This window comes from Haliotis cracherodii, unplaced genomic scaffold (assembly GCF_022045235.1).
Source record: "Haliotis cracherodii isolate W230 unplaced genomic scaffold, xgHalCrac1.p SCAF_21, whole genome shotgun sequence".
Lineage (NCBI taxonomy): Eukaryota > Metazoa > Mollusca > Gastropoda > Lepetellida > Haliotidae > Haliotis > Haliotis cracherodii.
In genome coordinates, this window is record NW_027266277.1 from 1,382,814 (window position 1) to 1,400,239 (window position 17,426).

The following is a 17,426-nucleotide window of genomic DNA, read 5'->3' on the forward strand; positions in this document are numbered from 1 at the left end:
CAGCCTCTCGCAGTCACCTGTCTGTCGAGCCACACCCGGATTTTAACCATGTGGTCAAAATTCAATGGAAATTGTTTGCCATTAGCAAAACGGATATGTATTGAAAAGCGCACAAGTAATTTCATCACTGTAAGTAATATTCCTTATCTCCTGAACATTTGGTTTTCACTTTATAAGTGTTATCACACATGCATCTGTCCTCGTTAATTAATCATCGCAGTATTTTGTTTCAAGTGGAGTGGACTAATTGTTCCAACAATGCAAAATCCCCTTTTCCTTCTCAACAACATGTTAGGTCTTACTATTAATGTAAAACAATGACCAAGGAGGCTAACATTCTTTATTCTTTCCCCAGAACATTAAACTTTCAATGACAAAATGTTTAAAGTAACAATCAAAGTCAAATATTCGTTAAGAGACATACAGTTGACAAATTCAATTTTAGCTTTTTCAGGAACATGACAGTTTCAGTGATTTATTCTTTCTGTCTCTGATGATCAGGGTAATTTCGGTAAACATTGTGTATGTTCTTTTAGAAATGTACCAATCTAAGTGATATTACTAAATGCGGTTCATACAGTTGTGTTTAGCACAATTCTCAGATGTAATTATCCTTTAATAGTCATGTGTAACCCCTTTTTCATCGGAATCACGACAATCCCTTGATTTTTCATTTCAGTGAAATGACAATAACACATTTTGTGTCATCGTCACCAGGTTCACTTTCTCTTACATTGCCCTTTGTCACACGAATCTCCTTTCTGCTTGTTGAATCTGGGCCATTCGCCTTGGAGCCTTGCAATCCCGTCCACGTAACAGTGCTCTGTGCACTCCTGGCACGGGTCACGCACGTAGTTGTACGTCAGGGATCCGGTAGAGGCCTTTCTAATGTAATCATCGATGTCTTGATCTCCGGAGCAGTGATCTCTCAGACGTTTTCGAATATCTTTAGATCGCCCGACATAGATTACTTTTCCGCCCTCTTTGATTGCGTAGATTCCTTCCACTTCATCTCCTGGCCACTGAATCTCCCTCAGTGGGAGGAATGTACCTTCAAAGAGGGCTTTGCATTTCTCCATAGTTGAAGCCTGCAATGTATGAGAGAGAATCGTACATGAAATGCTTCGTTATTAAAGCGACAAAATATTTATGAGACCTAATTATGACATATTTGCTCGTATTTACACACGATTCATTTACATGTTCAAAATCCGTCATGTCGTTCAGAGTTATATAGATCGTTGTTCCGTGTTGTCGGTGTGGGATAATCAAATGCAATGTACTGAGCAATTTATGGCAAAATGTTTTTCTTTCACTAACGATTAATATTCGATATTTCGATCACATGGTTCAAGAACAGATACAAAAAGGTACATTGAGTCTTGGATGCTGTGATTAGTTTGCCACAAGTTTGATAACGTCATCCATGATACACTCCTCCCTTGTACTAATAATGAGTAAAAATGTAAGTTAAATAATAAGTTAAATGTAAATTCCCTTCAGCTTTCAAATTTAATAAAGGTAAAATGTAAACTTCCCTTGAAGTACTAATGAGTACATTGACTAACCTTTCACTAATATACCCTTAAAAATGCAGGGCATACTTGGAAATAACTTACGACTTCCAAAATTGTAAGAGATATTAGTTTTTAGTAATAGTTGTAAAATAATGAACGTATTGGGAACACATTACAACCGGCATTGAAGTGTGTAAGTAGATGACCGCCAAGCATCTTAAAGGACGATAGAGTTAAGATGGGAAATTTCAAAGTTGATTTTTTGTCAGTTGTGTGTAATACTGCCACGATTTGTCAAAAATGCATTCACTCGACGTCTCGAGTCTCCTAATGGCGATTTGGTGGAGTCCCACTCCTCTTGTTCAGGTTCAGCCACCGTGGTCGGAGGCCTATAACATTGACGCACACGTCATAGCAGACACGTGACCAAGATGGCAGCAGCAGGTCGGTTTTCAAACCCAGTGAAAAAAACTCTTTCATCAAACGCACTATAAATGGATACTAGGTCCCAAAATTCTCCCAACACCTCCCTGGTATGCAAGCCGAAATGTCTACGCAGCTGAATTCGAACCAGTGCCTCCGAAGAAGAAGTCAAAGCGTAAGAAGAAATCCTCGTCAACAGACTCTGACGCAGCGAGAGACGACACCCCACTACCGCTGCCACGCACAATGAATACAGACGAACTGGTAAGACAGTCGCTAGAAACAGTGTACACTCCTCAAGCTTACCCCCCCCCCCCCCCCCCCCCCCCCCATACACCCGCCTGCACTTCTGCCATATCCACCACAACACACGCCTCAGCAGTCTACCCCTGCCATGGAGATGGCGGCCATCATGGCTAAACTGGATAAACTTGACACGAAACTTTCTAAGCTAGATGTGATTGAAAAGGATGTGTCAGATGCAACGTGGCTAGACTTGAAATTAAAGTTCAAGAGCTTGACTCCTTAAGATCACGAGTTGATGAAATGGACAAATGCACTACATTTCTAAGCGGAACTTTCAATGAATTCAGAAGTGAGAAAATAAAGATGCAAAGTGACATAAAACTACTACAGGACCAGATGTCCAAATGTGCCCCTGTCCTACACGACATATAACAAGAAAAAATGAAGCTAAAAGAAACTGATTGATTTGAAATGTCGCTCCATGAGGGACAACCTCATTTTCTCAAATATTCCTGAAACAGAGGCGTCCCCTTCACTTGAAAACTGCGAAAAGGTGCTGAAGGACTTCATAAAAACAGAATTAGATATCAATAGTGATCGTCTACACTTCAAACGAGTGCATAGGATCGGCCGACCCAATCGACGCACAGAACACAACAGACCTCGCCCACTTATAGCAAAATTCATTTACACACAAGAGAGGGTGATAGGCGCCTGAAGGATAAACCCTTCTCTATATATGAACAGTTCCCTGATGAGGTAAACCAGTACAGGCGTGATGTATTGGTCCCTGCACTAAAAGATGCCAAGAAACAAAACAAGATGGCGTTCATCAGTGTTGACAAATTGTATGTCAACAAAGTTCTCCAAACATCGGTAGCCCCACCCCCATATCGCCCCACCCAGGGTAAAACAGGACCCCGCTGAGGACACGACGGTGGTGAAAAGGCTAATGATGGGATTATATTGGGCGGACCTGATCAGGGTGTTAATTCTGATAGCCCTGTTCCTAGTTACCAGACAGTTAATGATGTTGTCGATACTCCCTCCTGTGCACCTTATGCTACTAAGAGCCATACCTATTGCGATGACAAATATCTGTCTGAATATATTACTCTAAATAACATCAAGGAACTTACTGCTGTCTCAATCTGTGAAAACAATAACATTACGAAGGTTTCCAATCCTAAGAGCAAATGGGCTTATACTTATGATAATGTCCCATTCGATAATGTTGAACACATAATTGATACTGATGACAGTGATGATGATAGCGATGATGATGATAGCGATGTTGAAGACGATGTAGATGATAACGATGATGACAGTGACGATGATGATGATGATACTGATGACAATGATGATAGCAATGATGATGATGATGATGATGATATGGTAAATCCTTTTGACAATTATTCAGTCTCACAAGGTTTAAATAATTTAATCTCCTAAGTTTAAATGTTTGCGGGTTGAGAAAGCGACTATTCTACCCAGAATGTGTTGAACTGCTCCAGGGACAAGATATTTTTGGTTTACAAGAAACTAAAACAGGCTTTTTATACGATTTAGAGATAAAAGGTTACTTTCTATTTACTCAACATAGAGAAAATGCTAGAAGATCAGGCGGAATCGCCATTGCTGTCAAAAATTGCTATTCTAAGTACGTATAAGTACTTGACAAAAGAAATGAGTATATCCTGTGGGTTAAAATATCAAAAATATTGTTTAGTACAGACAAGGATTTCTTTCTTGAGGTTGTATGTATTCCCCCGGACGGTTCAAGGTATTATTCTTCCGACGCTTTTTATGAATGTGAAAAAGATATTCTGGATCTGCTTAGTGAAAGCAAAAATATTATTTTATTTGGAAATTTTAACGCAGAAACAGGTTCTTGGAATGATTTGATTAGTTTCGATGAAAAGCTTCTGAAAGAACTTGATACGGATCTGGTTGAATTGTCTAGTGAATTTACACCGGAATATGTTTTTGATGGAAATTTTCCAAAATTAAGAATATCTCAGGATTTAGGTAAAATTAATAATCATAGATACAAGTCATGTGTAAAAACCTGAATTTGTTTATTTGCAATGGAAGAATAGGTGATGACGGTTCGGAAGGCAGAGTAACATGTTGTGACAAAAGTACAGTTGATTATGTTTTGTGTAGTCAGTCATGCTTATCTTTACTTACAAACCTGAAAGTTTTAGACCATAACCCTTTGTACTCAGATGTTCATTGTCCCATACAATGTTACCTTAAATCTTCCACAATGAATCACGAAACCCCAGCTAACGATAATCAACATTCGGATCAACTTACAAATGCCCCAAATCGTTATAATACTGACAAAAAAGATGATTTCATCCATGATATTGACTAGACGGTAATTGATAAAATAACAAAAAGGGCAGAGTCAGCGCTAAAAGGTCACGGTGACCCGGACAAGAATGTGATCGCACACTATGCAATTCATCTGCTGTTGGAGACGAATTTCACTATCTTTTTAGGTGTGAAGCACTTCTCCAACAACGACTTCTTTACATCCCACAGAATTGTTATATCTGGCCAAATATGTGTAAATTGCGTAAAACGTTATCACCTAAAAATATATACACTTTGAAACATCTGTCAAGATTCATCGTACATTTGAACTCATTATTGCGTTAAGGTGTCTAATTTTATTTCTTTTGATTTTTATTATTATTATCATTATTATTATTATTATTATTATTATTATTATTATCATTGTTGTTGTTTAATTTTTATTTATTTATTTATTTTTTTATTTTAGGCTTGTTACCATCTTGATCTGCATTGTATATTATACGTTGTATATATATATATACTCTTGTACCACCGTTGGTGGTTTTTCAGAGAAATAAAACTGAACTGAACTGAACTGACACCGCGCACGTGCTTTGCGAGGCCGCACGCAATACTTTCCGTTTAACTTTAGACAACATGCCAAATCATACAAGAAAATTATCAACAAATCCAGAAATAAACAGAAACTACATCAAGTCAGGTGTTACGTGATCGTTCTAAACATTCCCCAAAAGAATATTGGAGTCTGTTAAACCCAAAATCTAACGAAGATACTGAAATGCAACCCAATGCAGACGTATTTTATGAATACTTCTCTAACTTGAATACTGATCTAGATGATACACAAAATGACTTTGAAAATGAAAATAATGATCATTTTCAGAACTATGATATCAGTACTGTCAAAGCGACTGATTTATGACTACCATTGTCTGAAGTACATTTGACTCCAAAGGCAAATTACCCTGTAGCCATGTCTCCATTACTTAATTGCCATTACGTTTTAGGCGCTAATCCCCGTTGTTAATGAAGAAGAAGAAGAAGAAAAATGGTTTATTTAAGTGTCCAGCGGTGTATACATAAAATTACATCAATTTATACAGGAAGTAAAATATATTAAAAGATATACATCGCTCGGCCAGCCTGGGCCTATTAGATACTAATGTTCTTAAAAGCACTGCAAGTGCTAAAATAGTTATAGTGGACAGTGATGAATTTATTAATGGTGCACAAAATATGTGATAAAAGTATAATACTCGTACATTTATAACAAGCATTGCTATATAATGACATGTTTTATAAAATATACAGAGGCATACAATACTAGAATGGGTTTATGAAACGTTGTTATATAACCTACTTTTGTACATTGATTTAATTAGTGCAGCCACAGAATAGGATAAATTATCGCACTTCATAAGGAATGTGGTTTGATCTATAGGGGTCATGAGACAAAAATTTGGGCAAAGAGACGAGGCATAACCCCAAACATATTCTCGTTGATCTCCATAAAGATTACACGTTGTTAAGAAATGAACCTCGTCTTCGATACTGTTTGTATTACAGTGTTTACAAATACGATTATGTTTTTTGGTTTCAAGAAACGACCGAGTTCAATTTCCAGAGGGAGGGTGCCACATCTAAATTTAGCAAATATACTACGATGTTCTCTGTTGGCTAAATTAATGACATATTTGGAGGTACTTACAGACTTTTTAAACAGTCGATATGTTCTTAACTTAATACCATTTGTTAATCCTCTGTCATCCCAGAGCTGTTCCAACCATAATTCCTTATCCTTATTGATGAGTATATTTCTAGCATGGTCGAAGTCACAAGATAATAGATTAGTTATAACAGAAGTAATTGATTTCACATCGAATAATTTCTTAACTGAATTATCCCATGACTTACGAAATTTAGATGACCATATTTGCACTATATGCATTAGCCTGTTTTCATCTACCAAACTCAGCCTTTTCCAGAAACGTACTATCTCAAGTTTTTGCTTTGTATAGTTAAATGACCAGCCCATTTCCCCTCTTACTGCCAAATTAGGTGTTTTGTTGCCTACTCCCAGGAAAAAGCGGCAAGCTCTATTTTGGATAGCGTTAATACAACTAAATTCTTTGGTGCCCCAAATAGCTGAACCATATGATAAAATTGGTTGAACTAGGTTATTGTATAAAGTAGTGAATACATCATAATCCATGCCGCCCACCGCTTTAAACTTACTGATAATTACCCCAAGTGCCCTACTGGCTGATTTAGATATTTCTTTTGCTGTATAATTCATATCTAAGTTTTCATGTAACCAAAGCCCAAGATACTTATATGAATGAACAATTTCTATATTTTCCGCACCACAAGTAAAGTGATAGGATGACTTAACAGAGGATATGTTACGATAATGAACAATTTTTGTTTTTTTGCTATTTATTTGAAGGCGCCATTTCTTGCACCAATTGCCGACACAGGTTAACATTGATTGTAATGACTTTTCATCGGGTGCTAAAAGAGCGATATCGTCAGCATACAATAAAATACTGATTATAGAATTATCAATCTTTATTCCGCATTTAAGATCATTAATTTCTTTAACTAAATCATTAATAAAAACAGAAAAGAGCATAGGCGACAGAACACAACCTTGTTTTACACCGCTAAATACAGCGAAGCTGTCAGTCATTTTACCATTTATAAAAACCCGAGAGCTATTATTTTCATATAGCGATTTAACTGATCGGAAGAACTTTCCGTTTATTCCCAATCTATGTAATTTATACCACAGACAGTCGCGGTTCACACGATCAAAGGCTTTCATGGCGTCGATACAACAGACGTAAGTTGGGAGTTTAACAGATTTACGGTTTTTGATCATGGAGAATAAAGTATAAATGTGTTCCGTTGTACTTCCTTTACTGCGGAAGCCGTTTTGCTCTTCTGCCAAAATATCATTAAATTCCAACCATCTAGAAAACCGAGTATTTGCATGGAGGACCTCCTCGCGTGTTATAGATGCATCTAAAGAGCCTGTGTCCACAGTGCTGGTACAAGTAACGGAATCAGAAGATACACACTCCACTACGTGATGGAAGTGGTTATCATCGAACTGATCATATATGTCGCCATTGTATAATTTACAATAATCAGATTTCCACTTATCCAAGACTTTGCCCTTATCAGAGACAACCGTCCCATTTTCCACAACTTCCCAGGGGATAGAAGTACTCCTATCATTAACTATTCAGATTTTCCCGATGGCCTTCCAAAATTCCCTGGAATCCTTATCCTTATATTTATTAAGAAGTGTTTGTTGTTGTTGTCTCTGGTAAGACCGCTTCCGAGCCCGGAGCATTTTGCCAAAAGTTTTACGTTTAGATAAATAGTCACTTTTGAGTGATTTTCTACGAAATGGCGATTTACATTTTAACCAATCACGTTCGGCAGTAGAGACTGTATCCCACTGAGCTTGTAAGGCGTCACAACAGTAAGGTTTGTAAACCGAGTTACCCTTTTTACAAAAAGGCTTATATCGGGACACTTCCCCAATCTTATCCAGCTCTGTATACATACAATTCAAAAACTCGTCATATGCAGCGTCAACATCACGCTGGTCACCAAGATGCGATTCAATCATAAAAATTGTATCATTTAGGCGTGAAACGCAATCTTCATTTAACAAAAAATCACCATGAATTTTGCATTGATCATAACGCTTATATTCTTGCTCACTGTAAACAGACAATGGCTCACCAATCATATCATCCCTGGCTGGCAAAGGTAAAGCTATTTCGGCCAACAGAACAGAATGGTCGGGTACAACGTCAGGCACATTCGGCCCGGTAATAAGTGATGACATCTTAATTACTTTAAAGTCTTTAAATCTGGCCAAGTCCTCGTGTGCTGTCACCATGTAGTCCACAACTGAGCATCCGTTTTTAATGTAGGTAAAATCCTGCTGACCCAGACGGCCATTAATCAAACATAAATTCGCGTCCACGAGAAAGTCTATGAAAGATGCGCCTTCAGCGTTCAGTGTAGTGTCAATTATATCACGTTCTTCAATATTGTCTACTCCTTCTATGTAGTCTTTCCCGGATCCAACACGAGCGTTGAAGTCGCCACATATACATGGTGTTCCATAGTTTTGATATAAGTAATATTTCTCAAGTAGGGTATTGAAGAAAGCTTCTGCATTGGTGGCTCGCGTAGAGCCGGCTGGAGGCAGATAACAAACGCACAACACAAGATTGACGTCTCTTGCCGAGTTAGATGAAATCTTGAACCATATCACCAACCTCACCAACATTTCATTGTATATTGACTGACAGCCAAACTGGGCTACTTTGTCACTTCCCGTTAATTACTGTTATTTATAGAATGACATTTATTGCCTTAATTGTTCATCCCCTGAGTTGTGTCGGTACGTCACCCCGGAAGTCCCATGTCCAGAGCAATGGCATTGTATTTCCATTGTTCAGTACTATATATGTGCTACCATTACACAGTTACCAAGGTGTTAGTCAGGCTTGGTATTCCGAGTGCTGGCATAGGGACGACCTCGAGCAGGATGTGCCGCTCGTAGGAAACGCCCTGAGGTGAGCTGGAGCTCCGCTCACCTCTTGTACGCCTGAGCTGGAAGGTCCGTTCATCGCTGTGTTTGTGTTGTCAGAGCAGGTATTCCGCTCATTGTGCAATTGTTGTTTATTGTTAACAAGTTGTGCATAAAGCGTTCCGGGACAGTAATATCGATTTTGTTCTTATTCCCCCCAAGAGCTAATTCCCCGTCAACACAAGCCCGTTGACAGTACGTTGAATAATGAAATGACATTGCATTAAAAAACTAAAAAGGAACAAAGCTACAGCTCTTGATTTCGTTGACAACAACTATCTGATCGATACTATAGATTCTTTGGGTCCTCTTTATGTCTTGAATTTTAACCATATATAAGAAAAAAGGAGATAGTTTGACCCAAACTTTTACCGTCCAATTACTATTCTCAGCTGTTTCGGGAAACTATTTACGAGCATACTTAATGAAAGACTTACTAAATTTATTGAAAACAATAGAATTCTAAGTCAAGCACAAGCCGGATTTCGTAAGGACCACTCAACCATGGATAATATATTCTTTTTACACATGCTGATAAATACACTTAAACAATCAAAGAAAAAGCTATTCTGCACATTTATCGACTTCTCAAAAGCGTTTGACAAAGTCTGGAGAGTCGGCCTATGGCATAAATTACAAAAACAAGGTGTAAGTGGAAAATGTTTGAATGTTATCAAAAATATGTTCCGAAATATTAAATCATGTGTTTGCTCAAAAAACAACTTGTCAGACTATTTTGTAACCGCTTCCGGTGTGCGACAAGATGAAAACTTATCAACACTTCTATTCTCGCTTTACCTGAACGACTTGGAAAATTACCTATCCGCGGATAATTGTAACGGTGTAAAGCTTGACATACCAGAAGAACATTTCGATATAATTTTACAATTCCTTATTATCCTGTACGCCGACGACACAGTCTTATTTGCCGACAACGCACCTGAACTTCAAAAGTCCCTTGATTCATTTCACAAATATTGCAAAAAATGGAAATTATAGGTAAACACCTGCAAAACTAAAATATTAATATTTGGATCAGGAAACAAAATACCCAAGAATTTGAAGTTTTATTTTAGCTCCGTTTATTTAGAAATTGTAAATAGTTATGTCTATCTTGGTATTTTATTCCATCGAAACCGTCGTTTTGTATGTGCAATTAAAAACCTCGCTGACAGAGCTACAAAAGCCATGTTCTGCTTATTAAAAAGAGCACGGGATTTAAATCTACCCGTTGATTGCCTTCTCAAAGCCTTTGATGTTCGAATCTTGCCTATTCTAACCTATGGTTGTGAAACTTGGGGATACGAAAACCATTCAGTATTGGAAAGAGCACATTTAAAATTCATTAAACTTGCCTTCAATCTTAGGAACTCAACACCCGATTATATGTTGTATGGTGAATTTGGGAGATTTCCAATAAGTATACTCATATATAAGAGAATGATCTCATTTTGGCACAACCATATAAGCAATAATCGACCTGTTATAAAATTTTCAACCCTAATATTTAAATACTACAGGGGCGGTCGGGTAGCCTAGTGGTTAAAGCGTTCGCTCGTCACGCCGAAAACCCGGGTTCGAATCCCGACATGGGCACAATGTGTGAAGTCCATTTCTGGTGTCCCCCGCCGTGATATTGCTGGAATATTGCTAAAAGCGGCGTAAAACCAAACTAACTCACTCACTCACTCTTTACTACAATTTTAAAATTAAGAACCCTAAATAATAATTTACCGATTGAGACTGGCCGCTGGGAGGGAATCCCACGCGAATATTGCACATGTAAGCTTTGTACCTCCCCTTCCATAGCCGACGAGTTCCACTACCTCTTTAGATGTGAATATTTTGACCAGCAAAGAAAAACATTAATTGATAATAGATATCTAAACTGGTCAAACATTATTTCCTTTAAGCATTTGATGTCAAATATGAGAACTTACAATCTTAAAAAACTTTTTAAATTGTATTTTTGTATATATGTATGCTATTATGTTGCTCATATACCACCGGTCGGCGGTTTGAGTTAATAAAGAACTTGAACTTGAACTTATCATGTCCCAGGCTGTTCAATCTTGGAAAGGTCTGAGCCCATTGCTGGCCATGCAATTTTATGGATGTCGTGCTGCTGGAGGTGAACATTGAGGATTCGTGAAAACGAACGTCGACCCATACGCCTTTCAAACGGGACAACAAAAGGTGTCAGTATGTTGAGCCTTCCTTCTACAATATGGAGTGGGGTTCGTTCAGTCATAGTGATTCCATCCCACATCATAACTGATCCAGCGTCAAATCTCCCCTGAGGTCTCGGGTTGACATTGGCATGACATTGATTTCGACGTCGCCAGACACGACCACGCCTGTCAAGGAGTATTATAGACGATGGGGGTACTTGGGCACCATACCGGGACCAGTTCCAGCTCCTCAAGATGCTTCTATGGAGGTATTTAGTCTACCAATTATGTGACGACGATCTAATTCGCTGTGATGAGATGCTTCCCTTTGACACGCCAGAAATCTATGATTGTGTGTTCGAATCCTGGTTCGCTCCGTTATGTTTCTTGTTTTGTGTTTAGTTTTGGCTTTCCAAAGTGGTGAACATCTGAGAACTGCATCATTTCGGCCTTTCCTGCCTCAGTAAGCTGTCACGCCGTGATATAATTGGAACACTATTAAAAGCGGCGTTAAACCCAACTCACTCACTCACCCACTCACTCACTCTGGTTCAGCTGGTACCCATTTCTAACAGTAACGCAAACAATAACATCAATTACATACGTTTCCTGATAAAAATGACATTGAGATTTTTTATATTAGTTTAATATTATGAATTGGGGGGCAAAAGAAAGTATACTGTGCTTATTTTCCTTCATTCCTGCAACAAGTTAAAAACAAATAAATCTGTGACTGGGTTAGATTGTGTTAATTTGCAGCCACATGAAGCCTACCATACCGTCTTCTATATTACACGATACCATCACTTTTCTTGGAAAAGTATAAACGTGTACACGTATATAAGTATATACCGTAAGCTGTCAACACCTCTTCGGCTGTTGTTAGGTTAAATGTAAATCCCTTTGATCTATTAATAACTTAAACCCGAATTTTTCAGCTATCAAGCGAAGCGGTAACATTTTTAACTTCCCTTCATATAAGTAAGTAAGGTGTCAATTCCTATTGAATTATAAATGAGTGGCATATACAGGGCTATTGGGAACAATGACGTATCGACTTCGGAAAAAACTCTCCGAATTATTGTATTATATATGTGCAAACGTCCTTCAGATAAAAATGATTCAGATACCTAGTTATGAGTAAAAATATAACTTCTCTGTCGCTGCTAATAAGTTAAGAGTAAACTTCTCTTCAACTTATATTGAGTAAAATATAAACTTCTCTTCAACTAATAATTAGCAAAATGTAAACTTCTCTTCAGCTGGAAATGAGTAAAATGTAAACTTCTCTCTAACTAATAATCAATAAAATGTTAACTTCTCTTCAGCTAATAATGAGTAAAATGTAAACTTCTCTTTGGCTAATAATGAGTAAAATGTAAACTTCTACCCATGTAATACGATGACGGGCAGTTTGATTGACCTTCACCGTGTTTCAAGTGATTCTCGTTAGCGCCCCTCAAAATATCAAGTGATTCACTCTCAACTCATCCATAGGGACGAACACTTGTGACTGTAGTTATACATTGATATCTTCTGTGAAAATCAGACTCAGCAGAGAGAGACAGAGAGGGGGAATGGTACAAGTGTTGCTTACATTACGTTTGTGAACCGATACATTTTAGACATATTCTTTACATGGGTAGTGCGTGCTCTGTTTTCTACTGAATAAGGGTGAAGGTCGTTCCGTCGTATAAAATGCGCGGCACTTTGCTGTACAGAATGCGTCCTACTGAACTTAGCTACATGAATGAATTTAAATGTTTAAGAAATCGTTATCGACGTATGTGCAGAATAAAGAAGGAAGCCTTGAAAGAACATCTCATATCAGATTTATCTTTGTCTGATAATGAGTAAAATATAAACTTCTCTTCAGTTGATAATTAATAAAATATAAACATATCTTCATCTGATAATGAGTAAAATGTAAACTTCACTGCAGCTTTCCTTGTTTGTTTTCTGTTTTACATATATACCACCACACACTATGTAAAATATAATACAACATATGAGAAATAAAGGTGTCAGTGTTATGCCGTGATCACAACAATAAATGTTTACCATTAATGTTTTATGTAAATCTGTTTTCTCCGTTGAAATATTTGTTGGTTGGTTGGTTGGTTTGTTGTTTAACGCCGCACTCAGCAATATTCCAGCTATATGACGACAGTCAGTAAATAATAGAATCTAGACCAGACAATCCAGTCGTTGACATCGTGAGAATCGATCCACGCAATTACTAATAGGTCTTTACTGGAGCTATTAATGAGTAAAATTTTAACTTCTCTTCAACTAATATTAAGTGAAATGTGAAATTATCTTTAGCTGGCAATGAGTATAATGTAAACTTCTCTTCCCTTGGGTTTCACCAGCAGGTTCAACACTCTGGCCTTGGGCCTTCCTCTCACATGAAAACCCCATGTAGTGATATGACTGAAGTACTGTTCAAAACGGAGTTGGCCTGACAAGCTGACTCACAGACCTGTTTCTTAAAGAAAATTCAAATGAAATATTGAATACTTACCGAACACTTATCAGACATTCTCGAAATATCAATGCAATGCAATGCAGGTATCTGGGAACGGAGCTTGAACACAGCAATGGCGCGCAGTCAGCTTCTTGGAAAGATGGACTTATATATCCACCACTTGTGGGAGGAGCGCTACTCATGCGCATGCCACAAGGCATTATCCAACAGTATGCAGAGTCATGTCACGTGATACCCATGTGATTGCGATGACGGCCAGTTTGATTGACAGGTCCTTGCAAAGAAATCCTTCCCCGAGTGTCATGTTATACTCGAAACCCTCCTCAAAATATCAAGTGATACACTCGTCAAGTCATCCATATGGATGAAGACTTGTGATTATAGTTATGCACTGTGCATGCACTGTTTAACAGGGGTGCGGGTGGATCCGTCGTATAAATGCGCGGCACTTTGCTGTGCAGATTTGCGTCCACTGACTGGTGAATTTAGATACATTAGTGAATTTAAATGTTTAAAAAATCGTTATCCTGCAGAATCAAGGAGTGCTAAAAAGAACATCTCAGATTTATCAAAGACATGTAATAATTCAAACTGTTCTGGAGAGAGTTAGAGGAACTTAATAGTACCTCCAGTACATCTGAAAATCTATATCAAGAAAAGAGTGGGTGTCATATTTTGAGAACATTTAAAATATTAATAACATTGACACAGATCAAGAACATTTAGTCTGTGTTGTATACATCATGTATCTGATCATGCTAAACATTTGTGTAATATGTGTAAGGATAATGAGATGAATGCTAGTTAAATAGTAATATATCGGGAATGAAATCCAGCATGCATTCGATAATCACAAAGCAGCAGGGTCGGATGGAATTACTCCTGAGATGATAAAGTGCCACAAAAATGATCTTCCTCCTGACCTTCATACTCTGTACAATACAGTCCCGCAGAGTGGTCACTTCTCAGAAGAATGGGCAAAGAGTTTACTTGCTCCACTTTATAAAAAAAGGTACTAAAACCGATGTTAATAATTACAGGGGTGTCATTCACTGAAAAGTATAACCTATAATCTGAATAAGAGGCTTTCTTTGTTCTTAGGTGTATATGATATAATTCCTGGCAGGTTTTAGGGCTGGTTACTGCACTATGGATAATATATTTATTTTAGGGTGAATGATACAAAAGTATTTATCAAAGTCTAACAGTAGATTTTAATGCGTATTTGTAGATTTCAGAAAAAGCATTTGATTGTGTAAATAAACACTCCTGTGGTATGTTATGTTAAAAATGATACACATAGTGAACTCTTCAACAGTTTGCAGAACATATATTCAAAAGGTAAGTCTGTTGTTAAAATCTGAAATTGTTCCATTTCTAATTACTTTAAAACATTAAGTGGAGTTAAACAGGGATGTTTTTTGAGTCATTATTATTATTATCCATGCTAATCGTAGAATTGGAAAATCTGCTGCAAGACATTAGTGCTTTGGGTATATTTATCAGTCAAGAATTTATAAATGCTATTTTAACAGGTGGTTATATATTTGACAAATATTACAAAAGTTTTCAACATTAAAATGTCCATAGTCTTGACTGGTTCAAAATAAGTGTTCGAAACAAGTCATAGTTTCTCAAAAAGAATTTGACAAATAACCCTTCAAATATAGTCCAAAGATATATGTTATAATTTCATCGCAACCTGTTGTGCACTGCTTGGACTAACCAAGTCATTTCTTTGAAATCGAATATGTCATTTTCCATTGTAGGGGTGACAGGTTGTGGAAATAGCTTTTAACATTCTAAACAAATATATTTCTCCAACAAACTTTATTAATTAACATTCTGCTATTTATTTTACATGTGTAAGTCTTATTAGTTGGTTAGCAATCACCATGGATAAAGTTTTCTCAAACACTTTTTATCATGTGATCTTTTACATTCAATGGAATATTGATACGTTTTACATATTCATGAATATATATGTTTGCTATCGATGTGTTCATAAGCATGGTTTTGTGTGAAAAGGTTAAATATATTTAAAAGGGGTTTCCGTAACCTTTCTACTAAAAGAATCTGTTGAAGTGAACTTGCGTCCGTTTGCCATATCAGCATATTGTGGTCGAGTGGTCGAATCCCGTATTTGCCTTGACAATGATCATTGCACTGTTAACACAATACCCTGCTCGTGGGTTTTACAAAAGTGGTAAATGTCTAAGGTACACATTACTTCAGGATTTCCTCCAACATCAATACAAATGTATTGACAAAGGATAATAGCAATTTCAATAACATATTCTTTCAGGGGTGTAACAAATGTTTCTATAGGATCGTTCAGAGCAGTGTTACGTTCTCACTGAGTTGTATTTAACACAAATATCAAATGTACATTTTATTCAAATGAGCTATAGGTGCGCCAGGAGAATATCCAACGGAGCCATGCCAGTCCCCTGATATTTCAGTCCAGAGAATCACACATTTGTTTCCTTGTCACCGAGTTCACTTTTTCTTACATTTGGGTTGTCACAGGTATTTCCTTTCTGCATGTTGTACTTTGGCCATTTACCTTGCAATTGACCAATGAGGTGTACGTAGCAGTGATCATTGCACGGCTGGAAGGCGTCATGCACGTAGTTGTATGTTAGGGTCCTGGGATTGGTACCACGAATGTGTCTGTCGATGCGTTGCCTTTTTCCGTAGCAGTGTGACTGCAGACGTTGTCGTATGTTGATAGACCTCCCAACGTAGATTACGAATCCGCCCTGTTTGATTACGTAGATCCCATTGATCTTTCCTTTTGGCCATTTCTTCCAGTGTAGGCCTTGAGTATGAGTATTGAGTAGAAGGTATTGGCAATTCGACCTTGTTGAAGGCTACAACAGAGATAGGGAGACCTTATAACGCTTAAAGTTCTTGGCATATTTGCTCCCTCTGTAATTACTTAGATTCCATTGATTTTTCCTTTGGCCATTTTTTCCATTTTTTGCCACGAGAACGAAGGAATTGACACATGGCCTTAGTTGACTTCTACAATATATGAAAGTGAGTCATCACATGAAATGGAATTTTTTAATAAAAGACAAAATATATGTCAGACCTTATACCACGTAACGTATCTGACGTGTCAGGATCTTCTGGTCATGGGTTCGAATCCAAGATTGGTCCTTTACCTGTCAGCGTCATAACCTTGCTTTCACAAAATGGTTTAACAGTCTGCCCTTGGGCCTTCCTCTCACACGAAGCTGCCACGCCGTGATATGACTGAAGTACTGTCCTAAACGGAGTTGGCAAATTTCAAATGAGCCATTGAATACTTACAGAACACTTAGACATTCTTGAAATATCAGTGCAAAGCAGGTAATTGTGAATGGACCTCGTACAGTGCAATGGCGCGCAGTCAACTTCAAATTTGGGTATTAGCGGGGTTACAGGTTATATACAAGTTGGGTGTTTTTGCAGGATGACAGTCCCTTTTTTCTGAAAAGCTCGCTCACAGACCTGTTCCTGACACACATTTCGATAGAGATATAGAACATACATACAGAACAGTTAGACATTCTAATTAAGTCAAAAGAAGCAAGTAATTTTGCAGGACCTCGTACCATGCATTGACACACGCTCAGTTTCCTAGAAAGAATACT

General features: G+C 37.6%; 1 pseudogene; it reads right to left on the reverse strand.

Moving 5' to 3' along the window:
- Positions 1 to 357: 357 nt before the first annotated feature.
- On the reverse strand, positions 358 to 13,985 carry LOC139471021 (uncharacterized; annotated as a pseudogene).
- Positions 13,986 to 17,426: the final 3,441 nt, after the last annotated feature.